This window comes from Lolium perenne, chromosome 3 (assembly GCF_019359855.2).
Source record: "Lolium perenne isolate Kyuss_39 chromosome 3, Kyuss_2.0, whole genome shotgun sequence".
NCBI classification, from domain to species: domain Eukaryota; kingdom Viridiplantae; phylum Streptophyta; class Magnoliopsida; order Poales; family Poaceae; genus Lolium; species Lolium perenne.
In genome coordinates, this window is record NC_067246.2 from 73,837,296 (window position 1) to 73,849,341 (window position 12,046).

A 12,046-nucleotide genomic window follows, 5' to 3' on the forward strand; every position below is an offset into this window, starting at 1 on the left:
ACCTTCTGCTCCTCGTTGGGATCGACATTCTTACTTATCGAAGATACTACGATACACCCCCTATACTTGTGGGTCATCATGCATATATATATATATATCTATATATATATATATATATATATATATATATATATATATCTCAATATATATCTGAACATATTCTTGGGGATATATATATATATATATATATATATATATTTCAATCTCTCTCTCGATCTATATATATCGTTGGTGGCCAAGAAACACACTTATTATATATATACGCATGCACTTTATGCGCAAAGGCGCGGGTGCCTCTAATAATGTGTCTGTGCACTAGCTCGATCGATGATCCCTAAACCTTAAACCCTAAAACCCTAATCCATGATCCCTAATTATACCTTAAACGTACACCCTAAACACCCTAAACACTAAACCCTAAACCCTAGACCCTAAACCCCAAACCCCAAACCCCAAACCCCAAACCCTAAACCCTAAACCCTAAACCCTAAACCCTAATTAATTAACCTTAACCCTAACCCTACCCCTAAAACCCTAGCTAGCTAATCCTAAATCCTAAACCCTAATTAAACCCTACATATATATAGGCCAACGACACTAAATTGCGCATCAAGCAGGCGACCAACTAATTAGCGCTGCTAAATTAATTAACTTGAATCTTGACAAGTTCTCCCGAATGAAAACACATTTGATTAAGTTGCCTCATAATATATATACAATTAGTGTGCATGCGCGCATGGCATACCTTGCACATATCATTTGTGCATATATTTCAATATATATCTGAACATATTCTTGGGGATAAATATATATATATTTCAATCTTTCTCTCTCGATCTATATATATATTGTTGGTGGCCAAAAAACACACTTATATATACGCATGCACTTTATGCGCAAAGGCGCGGGTGCCTCTAATAATGTGTGTGTGCACTCGATCGATGATCCCTAAACCTTAAACCCTAAAACCCTAATCCCTAATCCCTAATTATACCCTAAACGTACACCCTAAATTAACACCCTAAACACTAAACCCTAAACCCCTAGACCCTAAACCCTAAACACTACACCCTAAACCCTAAACCCTAAACCCTAACCCTAAACCCCAACCCCAAACCCTGCTAAACCCTAAACCCTAGGCCCTAAACCCTAATTAATTAACCTTAACCCTAACCCTAAAACCCTAGCTAGCTAACCCTAAACCCTAAACCCTAATTAAACCCTAGATATATATATATAGGCCAACAACACTTAATTAATTGCGCCTCAAGCAGGCGACCAACTAATTAGCAAGCGCGCTGATAAATTAATTAACTTGAATCTTGACAAGTTCTCTCGAATGAAAACACATTTGATTAAGTTGCCTCATAATATATATACAATTAGTGTGCATGCGCGCATGGCATACGTACCTTGCACATATCATTTGTGCATATATTTCAATATATATCTGAACATATTTCTTTGGGATAAATATATATATTTCAATCTTTCTCTCTTGATCTATATATATATCATTGGTGGCCAAAAAACACACTTATATATATGCATGCACTTTATGCGCAAAGGCGCGGGTGCCTCTAATAATGTGTGTGTGCACTCGATCGATGATCCCTAAACCTTAAACCCTAAAACCCTAATCCCTAATCCCTAATTATACCCTAAACGTACACCCTAAATTAACACCCTAAACACTAAACCCTAAACCCTAAACCCTAAACCCTACACCCTAAACCCTAAACCCTAAACCCTAACCCTAGACCCTAAACCCTAAACACTAAACCCCAAACCCCAAACCCTAAACCCTAAACCCTAAACCCTAGACCCTAAACCCTAATTAATTAACCTTAACCCTAACCCTAACCCTAAAACCCTAGCTAGCTAATCCTAAACCCTAAACCCTAATTAAACCCTACATATATATATAGGCCAACGACACTTAATTGCGCATCAAGCAAGCGACCAACTAATTAGCGCTGATAAATTAATTAACTTGAATCTTGATAAGTTCTCTCGAATGAAAACACATTTGATTAAGTTGCCTCATAATATATATATATAATTAGTGTGCATGAGCGCATGGCATACCTTGCACATATCATTCGTGCATATATTTCAATATATATCTGAACATATTCTTGATAAATATATATAGTTCAATCTCTTTCTCTCTCGATCTATATATATATATCGTTGGTGGCCAAAAAACACACTTATATATACGCATGCACTTTATGCGCAAAGGCGCGGGTGCCTCTCTAATAATGTGTGTGTGCACTCGATCGATGATCCCTAAACCTTAAACCCTAAAACCCTAATCCCTAATCCCTAATTATACCCTAAGCATACACCCCCTAAACACCCTAAACACTAAACCCTAAACCCTAAAGCCCTAAACCCTAAACCCTAAACACTAAACCCTAAACCCTAAACCCTAACCCTAACCCTAACCCTAGCTAACCCTAAACCCTAAACCCTACATATATAGGCCAACGACACTTAATTGCGCATCAAGCAGGCGACCAACTAATTAGCGCTGATAAATTAATTAACTTGATTCGTGCATATATTTCAATATATTTTTGAACATATTCTTGGGGACATATATATATATATTTAAATCTCTCTGATATCTCGATCTATATATCGTTGGTGGCCAAGAAACACACTTATATATATACGCATGCACTTTATGCGCAAAGGCGCGGGTGCCTCTAATAATGTGTGTGTGCACTCGATCGTTGATCCCTAAACCTTAAACCCTAAAACCCTAATCCATAATCCCTAATTATACCCTAAACGTACACCCTAAACACCCTAAACACTCGACCCTAAACCCTAGACCATAAACCCTAAATGTACACCCTAAACACCCTAAACACTAAACCCTAAACCCTAGACCCTAAACCCTAGACCGTAAACCCTAACCCTAAAACCCTAGCTAGCTAACCATAAACCATAAACCCTAATTAAACCCTACATATATATATATATAGGCCAACGACACTTAATTTCTCATCAAGTAGGCGACCAATTAACTAATTAGCGCTGATAAATTAATTAACTTGATTTTTGACAAGTTCTCGATCTCCAATGAAAACACATTTGATTAAGTTGTCTCATAATATATATAATTAGTGTGCATGTGCGCATGGCATACCTTGCATATCATTCGTGCATATATTTCAATACATGTTTGAAGATATTCTTGGGGATATATATATTTCAATCTCTCTCTCTCGATCTATATATCGTTGGTGGCCAAGAAACACACTTATATATATACACATGTACTTTAATTTATTTGCCTCACAATATATATAATAAATATGCATGCATGGCCTAACCATGTATGCTTATATATGTGTTTAATTTGGAGATTTCAATCGCTCTCTCGCCGCTCTCTCGTTGGTGGCGAACAACACACACATGCACTTTGTGCGCAAAGGCATGTGCCTCTAATAATGTGTGCGCAGTCGATCGGTCTAGTTTTGATTAATCATAGCACACAAATATAGAAGTTGTATTTGAATCCACAAACCCTAATCTAAAACACATAGCCCCTAACATGGCCTAATTAACTGACCCCTTCTCTCTAGCTAATTAGTGGAAATTGCACAAAATCAAAAGGGGTCCCTCACTAATTATACATATATATCTAGATTGTGATAAACTTTTGCCCCATATTTGATGGATGGGTGCATCTTGGCATGTAAAACAATTAATGTTTGCAAATGGCATTGTCAAAATTTATGTACAAATGATTTCTTTCCATCCAAAGTGCATAAAATGGGAGTTTTAATGAAGAAGGTACAAATAAAACAGCTCAACATGCCTCCACAGTCCACACCCCGATTTTCACAGGAAGTAGAGCATATTTAAAGGATAATTCCAGAGTTTTACTATTTTTCAAGCAACTTTGCTAATTTCCACCCACTCACATGACTTTATGTCGATTTAACGAAAATAGGGCGAATTTAAACTACATGGGCGGGATAGTTTGAATTGTGCGCGCGGCAAAGGGAACCGCCTATTCCTCAACCTTGTGCACGGCAAATTACACACGCAACTCCATTAAACACCACCTACCGGGCGGCCCGGCCGCATGACCCCCCACCCACCGCTACACAACTTATCCCCGTCCGTGCGAAGAGCTTCCCCTCCCCGTCCCGTCCGTGCGAAGAAGAAGCTTCCCCTCCCCGTCGTTCTTCTCGAGACGCACCGGCGGTCAAGTTGATCCATGGTAGGGTTGCTATCTCTAGCTCAATCATGCATCGGGCAAGACGGCCTAACGATTTATATTTTCTTGATGCTGCTAAAAAATATCGTCAGTATGCTCGAACTAATTGGCACTTTATAGTTTTCCGCTCGATTTGTCCTCGATCAATTTGTTCATTTGCGTGGGCATATAGAGTCAGTTCTGCACTCGATCCATTAATTTGCTGAAATGCCATGGCAGAGATTTGTACACGATCTGTTTGCTAAAATGTCGATGGGCATTTTTTGTTTTGTACTCGACATGATTGCTGAAATGCATAAGCATGTACTAGTATAGTTTTGTACTCGATGGATATACATTTCCTACTTCGCCTTAAATTAATCACCAACCATTGTATCTCATAACTAAACAGATGGACAGAACTTGGATACTGCATGGACACTTATGTTGCCGTTCCTAGATAAATGGTGTTCAACCCTCGATTGGGTTTATTAGAGCTCATGAAGGTCACGACCTGACGTGTATTGCCCGCGCTGCACATGTATGAATGGTGAGAAGAGGCCTCACCATGTAGTGGAAGATCATTTACACATTTTTGGGATGGACCGCACATATGTTAGGTGGGTTTATCATGGTGAACCACATAATGATCCTTCAGCGGGAGAAGCAGATCTTGCTCACACTGTATGTGTGCTGGCATATGTAGTTAATTATTTATATCGATGCTGCCGCTGTTTCGATCAATAGTTTGCATTGCTGTGCAAGTTCTGTACTCAAATTTAACTTGTTGCAGATGGATGGACGGGAAGGAGAGAAAAAGCGCTTTCTTCAGGAACCGGGTTTCAGCTCTGGGACATGTGCTGTGCCAGATGAGAAGGTAAATATGTAAAACGGCATTTGTTCAGGTTGCATCCCTTAGATGTTTGTCTAATCTGTTGATGTACTAATTGCAGAAGCATAGAGTTGAAGAGGTCTCTCAGTTTGATGGGAGATTTGAAGATGAATCTCAGTTTGATGCACCTGTGGATGGTACTGATGACGGGCCTTTCATAGACGAAGGTCCTGCACCTGAGATTATCCAGCCTACAGAAGGAGACCGTGGACCGAGTACACAGCTTTGCGTTGAAGTGGATGCACGCCCAAAGATCATCAGTGGCGTCCGGGTAGTCTCAAGACCACCCAGCCCCGATGCACCTGTGGATGGTACTGATGACGAGCCTTTCATAGACGAAGGTCCTGCACCTGAGATTATCCAGCCTACAGAAGGAGGCCGTGGACCGAGTACACATCTTTGCGTTGAAGCGGATGCACGCCCGGAGATCATAGCTTATTATTCTGAAGTTAAAACTGTTTGTGCTTATAAGAAAGATGCATGATTGTTTCTATCACATGTATATTTGTTTGTTTCCTTCAACTCTTATGCTTGCTAATTAACCTTGCTAGCCAAAGACCTGTACTGAGAGGGAATACTTCTCGTGTATCCAAACCTTAACCCAAACCTATGCCATTTGTGTCCACCATATCTACCTACTACATGGTATTTCCTGCCATTCCAAGTAAATACTTCGTGTGCTACCTTTAAACAATTCAAAATTTACTATCCCTTATTTGTGTCAATGTTTTATAGCTCATGAGGAAGTATGTGGTGTTTTATCTTTCGATCTTGTTGGGCAACTTTCACCAATGGACTAGTGGCTTCATCCGCTTATCCAATAATTTTGCAAAAAGAGCTGGCAATGGGATTCCCAGTCCCAAATTAATTAACCTAAATAGACACTCCTCCATGGTATGTGATTGATGGGCGGCACCCGAAGGATTCGGTTAGCCATGACTTGTGTAAGCAAAGGTTGGGGGGAGTGTCATCATAATAAAACTAAAACAAAAAGGCACTCCTTCATGGTATGAGAATGTTGGCAGGCACCCGAGGATTCGGTTAGCCATGGTTTGTGAAAGAAAGGTTGGAAGGAGTGCCATACAAAATAAAATGGGAGTCGCTCTTTGAAGGTTTGTTTGGCAAGGGGGTTAGAGTACCCGCTACCAGTCGTTGACAACAACAAACACCTCTCAAAATGTTACTTTTATTCTCTTTATATGATTTCAAAACCGAAAAAGCTCTAGCACATGATTTAATCCCTGCTTCCCTCTGCGAAGGGCCTGTCTTTTACTTTATGTTGAGTCAGTAAACCTATTTCCCTCCATCTCAAGCAAGCATTTGAGTAGTTGTGATCAGACCATTATATTGTGATTTGTTTCATCATGTCTTTTACTCTTCCTTGTTTAGTACAAGTTTTATCTAAATGAATATAGCTTTGCAAGTTATCAATGATCATGAGGAGACTATTATGATTGAGTATGCAAGTTGTGCCATATAAACTTTAACATGAGAGCGCTGCTCGATAGATAAGAATAACTTTGTTAATCGTTCTCACGACCAAGAACGAAGTTTGCCATCACCAACTATGATTTCTTATGCACCTTTATTTGTGATTACCTTATACTTGTTTCAAGTTGAGTTATATGAGGAAGTTGTTTACTAGAATGTCTTGTGTGAATGAATATGATGCTTCTTGTCCATATTTTATTTATCGACTCTTCACTCCATAAACATGTGGTCCTGTTTACCGAGTTCAGTTTCGCTTGGGGACAAGCAAAGTCTAAGCTTGGGGGGAGTTGATACGTCCAATTTGCATCACTATTTTATATCATAATTTGCTGTTATTCATTGATATATTTCATATTTGGACATAATACTTATGTTATTTCATCTATTTTGCATGTTTCATGATTATTGGAGGATCGAGCACCGGAGCTGTGGATTCTGCCGGAAAAAGCGCCGTCGTAATGCAATATTTCGGAAGATCAACGGTTGATGGAAATTATATCAAAAATCCTATTTTTCCGGATGACGAAGTGAGCCGGAAGGGGAGCCGAGGGGACCCGAGGTGGGCCCACCCCATAGGCCGGCGCGGCCCAAGGCCTGGCCGCGCCGCCCTGTGAGGAGGGGGCCCACAGCCCCCTCTCGCCTCCTTTTCTTCGCGAACTCCTTCGTCCCGAAGACCTAAGCTCCAGAGGGTACCTCGCGAAGAGTTACAGCCGCCTCTGCGAGGCGGAGAACACCAGAGAGAAAAGAGCTCTTCGGCGGGCTGAGATCCACCGGGGAAATTCCCTCCCGGAGGGGGAAATCGACGCCATCGTCACCGCCATCAAGTAGGACATCATCTCCATCACCATCATCATCATCTTCATCATCATCACCGCTGTCTCCACCGCTGCACATCGTCACCGCTGTAGCAATTTGGGTTTGATCTTGATTGTTTGATAGGGGAAACTCTCCCGGTATTGATTTCTACTTGTTATTGATGCTATTGAGTGAAACCATTGAACCAAGGTTTATGTTCAGATTGTTATTCATCATTATATCACCTCTGATCATGTTCCATATGATGTCTCGTGAGTAGTTCGTTTAGTTCTTGAGGACATGGGTGAAGTCTAAATGTTAGTAGTGAAGTATGGTTGAGTAATATTCAATGTTATGATATTTAAGTTGTGGTGTTATTCTTCTAGTGTTGTCGTGTGAACATCGACTACACGACACTTCACCTTTATGGGCCTAGGGGAATGCATCTTGTACTCGTTTGCCAATTGCGGGGTTGCCGGAGTGATAGAAACCTAAGCCCCCGTTGGTATATCGATGCAGGAGGGATAGCAGGATCTCAGAGTTTAAGGCTGTGGTTAGATTTATCTTAATTACTTTCTTGTAGTTGCGGATGCTTGCAAGGGGTATAATCACAAGTATGTATTAGTCCTAGGAAGGGCGGTACATTAGCACAGGTTCACCCACACAACACTTATCAAAACAATGAAGATTAATTAGCCGTATGTAGCGAAAGCACTAGACTAAAATCCCGTGTGTCCTCGAGAACGTTTGGTCATTATAAGTAAACAAACCGGCTTGTCCTTTGTGCTAAAAAGGATTGGGCCACTCGCTGCAATTGTTACTCTCGCACTTTACTTACTCGTACTTTGTTCATCTGTTACATCAAAACCCCCTGAATACTTGTCTGTGAGCATTTACAGTGAATCTTCATCGAAACTGCTTGTCAACACCTTCTGCTCCTCGTTGGGATCGACATTCTTACTTATCGAAGATACTACGATACACCCCCTATACTTGTGGGTCATCAGTACAGCCCTTAGCCTCGATGGAGAACTACTCCCTCCTCATGGGAGTCAGCAGCGTTGATGAAGATGGCGGTGGAGATGGCAGCGGTGTCGATGGAGAAGCCTTCCGGGGGCACTTCCCCATCCCGGCGGCGTGCCGGAACAGAGACTCCTGTCCCCCAGATCTTGGCTTCGCGATGGCGGCGGCTCTGGATGGTTTCTCGTACCGTGGCTTTTCCGTATCGAAGACTTAGGTCAGGGGCTTCTTATAGGCGAAGAGGCGGCGTCAGAAGGGGTCTGGGGCCACCAGACACTAGGGCGGCGCGCCCCCCTGGGCCGCGCCGCCACCATGTGTGGGCCCCCTGTGGCCCCTCTCTGGCGGCTCTCGGGTGTTCTGGAAGCTTCATGCAATCTAAGACTCCGGGCGTTGATTTCGTCCAATTCCGAGAATATTTCCTTACTAGGATTTCTGAAACCAAAAACAGCAGAAAACAGGAACTGGCACTTCGGCATCTCGTCAATAGGTTAGTTCCGGAAAATGCATAAATATGACATAAAGTATGCATAAAACATGTAGATATCATCAATAATGTGGCATGGAACATAAAAAATTATCGATACGTCGGAGACGTATCAGACCCCACTAAGACAGAAGTCAATATTTTGCCGAGACGGACCCAGAGAGCCAGAGAAGGGCCAGAGGGGGGCCAAGGGGCTCCCACACCATAGGGGGGCACGGCCCCACCCCTGGCCGCGCCGCATGTGGGGTGGGCCCCTCGGGACTCCTCCGAGGCCGCCCTTTGATGTCTACTCACACTTCTTTTCCTGTAGACAGTGTTGGGCCTCCAAGAGCAGAGGTTTGTAGAACAGCAGCAAGTTTCCCTTAAGTGGATCACCCAAGGTTTATCGAACTCATGGAGGAAGAGGTCAAAGATATCCCTCTCAAGCAACCCTGCAATCACGATACAAGAAGTCTCTTGTGTCCCCAACACACCTAATACACTTGTCAGATGTATAGGTGCACTAGTTCGGCGAAGAGATAGTGAAATACAAGTGCTATGAATGAATATGAGCAGTAGTAACGGCGCCAGAAAATAGCTTGCTGGCGTGCAGTTGATGGTGGTAATATTGCAGGAAGTAAAGATGCAGTAGAACAATAAATAAGCGATGATTGCAGTATTTGGAAACAAGGCCTAGGAATCATACTTTCACTAGTGGACACTCTCAACATTGATCACATAATAAAACCACTCTACACTCTCTTGTTGGATGATGAACACCATTAATTGTGTAGGGCTACAAGAGCACCTCAATGTCGGAGTTAACAAGCTCCACAACATTCGATGTTCATATTTAAATAACCTTAGAGTGCATGATAGACCAACACAATTATACCAAGTACTAACATAGCATGCACACCGTCACCGACAGACTATGAAAGGAGGAATAGATCACATCAATACTATCATAGTAATAGTTAACTCCATAATCTACAAGAGATTACAATCATAAACTACGCCAAGTACTACATGATGCACACACTGTCACCATTACATCATGGAGGCGGAATAGAGTACTTTAATAACATCACTAGAGTAGCACATAGATTAATAGTGATACAAAGCTCATCATATGAATCTCAATCATGTAAGACAGCTCATGAGATCATTGTATTGAAGTACATGGGAGAGAGATTAACCACATAGCTACCGGTACAGCCCTTAGCCTCGGTGGAGAACTACTCCCTCCTCATGGGAGACAGCAGCGGTGATGAAGATGGCGGTGATGTCGATGGAGATGCCTTCCGGGGGCACTTCCCCGTCCCAGCGGCGTGCCGGAACAGAGACTTCTGTCCCCCAAATCTTGGCTTCGCGATGGCGGCGGCTCTGGAAGGTTTTCTGGAGTTTCGTCAATCGGTGTCGATGTTTTAGGCCAGGAGGCATCTTATAGGCGAAGAGGCAGAGTCGGAGGGGCCACGGGGGCTCCACACAACAGGGGGGCGTGGCCCCCCTCTTGGCCGCACCGCCACCACGTGTGGTGGCCCTGGGCCTCTCCTCTGGCCCCTCTTCGGTGCTCTGGAAGCTTCCTTGAAATATAAGATACTGGGTGTTGATTTCGCCCAATTCCGAGAATATTTCCTTACTAGGATTTCTGAAACCAAAAACAGCAGAAAACAGGAACTGGCACTTCGGCATCTCGTTAATAGGTTAGTTCCGGAAAATGCATAAAATCATCACAAAGTGTGAACAAAACATGTAGGTATTGTCATAAAACAAGCATGGAACATCAGAAATTCTAGATACGTTGGAGACGTATCAGCATCCCCAAGCTTAGTTCCTACTCGTCCTCGAGTAGGTAAACGATAACAAAGATAATTTCTGTAGTGACATGCTACCAACATAATCTTGATCCAATAATGATGTAAAGCATATGAACTGAGATCAAATCACTCAAAGCAAATGTCTATATTGATATAAGAGATGATAATGCAAGAGTTAAACAAGCTAGAAGTTTTCATGAACTATTGCTTTAAAGACATGAAACCGTACAAAGTTCATTAAAGATGTGTTAAGTATTCAGCGTAGAAGTTCTATCCTTCATTCCAAGCATCAAGTAAATTTTCACAACATAAGAAGGATTCAGTCAAGTAAACATAAACATGAACGTCATGAATCAACTGTTTCGAAGTCTACTCAACCGATGAGCGCAAGCATTTGGCATTGGCACCAGGATGTTATGGCATAAAGAACGTTAATGGGGGTTTGGAAGGCCAAATGGAAGAAAGTCTTACAAAGCTATAAGTGATCATTAGACAAGAGGAAGTCTTATGATCGAAGCTATGCAAGGAGTAGTGATTGCCATGCAACGGATGCACATAGAGCTATATGTGTATGAAAGCTCTCCAATGGAACTAGTGGGGGTGCATCCAACTTGGTTGCTCACGAAGACCTAGAGCACTTTTGAGGAAGCTCATCATTGGAATATACAACCCAAGTTCTATAGTGTAAATTCCCCACATAGTTATACTAGTAAAACATGAAAACTCTCTCATATGGAATATAGGTGCTAAACATGAGCACAAATGATGACTATGAATACTGCAGGTGCTAAAACATGAGCACAAGTGTGGATAGAAGATAGTAATGCTGCCCCTTTTTCTTTATTCTCTTTTTTTTTTCTTTTTCTTTTCCATTTTTTCCTTTCTTTTCTTTTTCTCTTTTTGATGGCCTCCATGGCTCTTTTCACTTTTAGGGGCAACATCCTAATATGACAACACACTTTTTGGTACAAATAACTTATAATGAATAAAACATGGTGTATAAAACTGTATGCCTCTGCCAGTGTAGCAGGATGTGCAATGATCTATCGTAACATGGGTAAACCACACATCAGCTGTATAGAATCATGCAAAACAATAATAAATGACAACATGTAATGTAAAATGGAAGTTGCATGGCAATATATCTCGGAACAGCTACGGAAATGCTGTGGTAGGTAGGTATGGTGGCTGTTTTGAGGAAGATGTATGGCTTATGTGTAGGAGAACAAGAGAAAGTCCTCCCACAGGTTTGGATGTACGGGCGAAGTATGCACAATTCTCAATGTGAGCAAAAGGCAATGCATAGTACCGAAGAGGCTAGCAAATTTGGATGGTGGAAGTGCCAA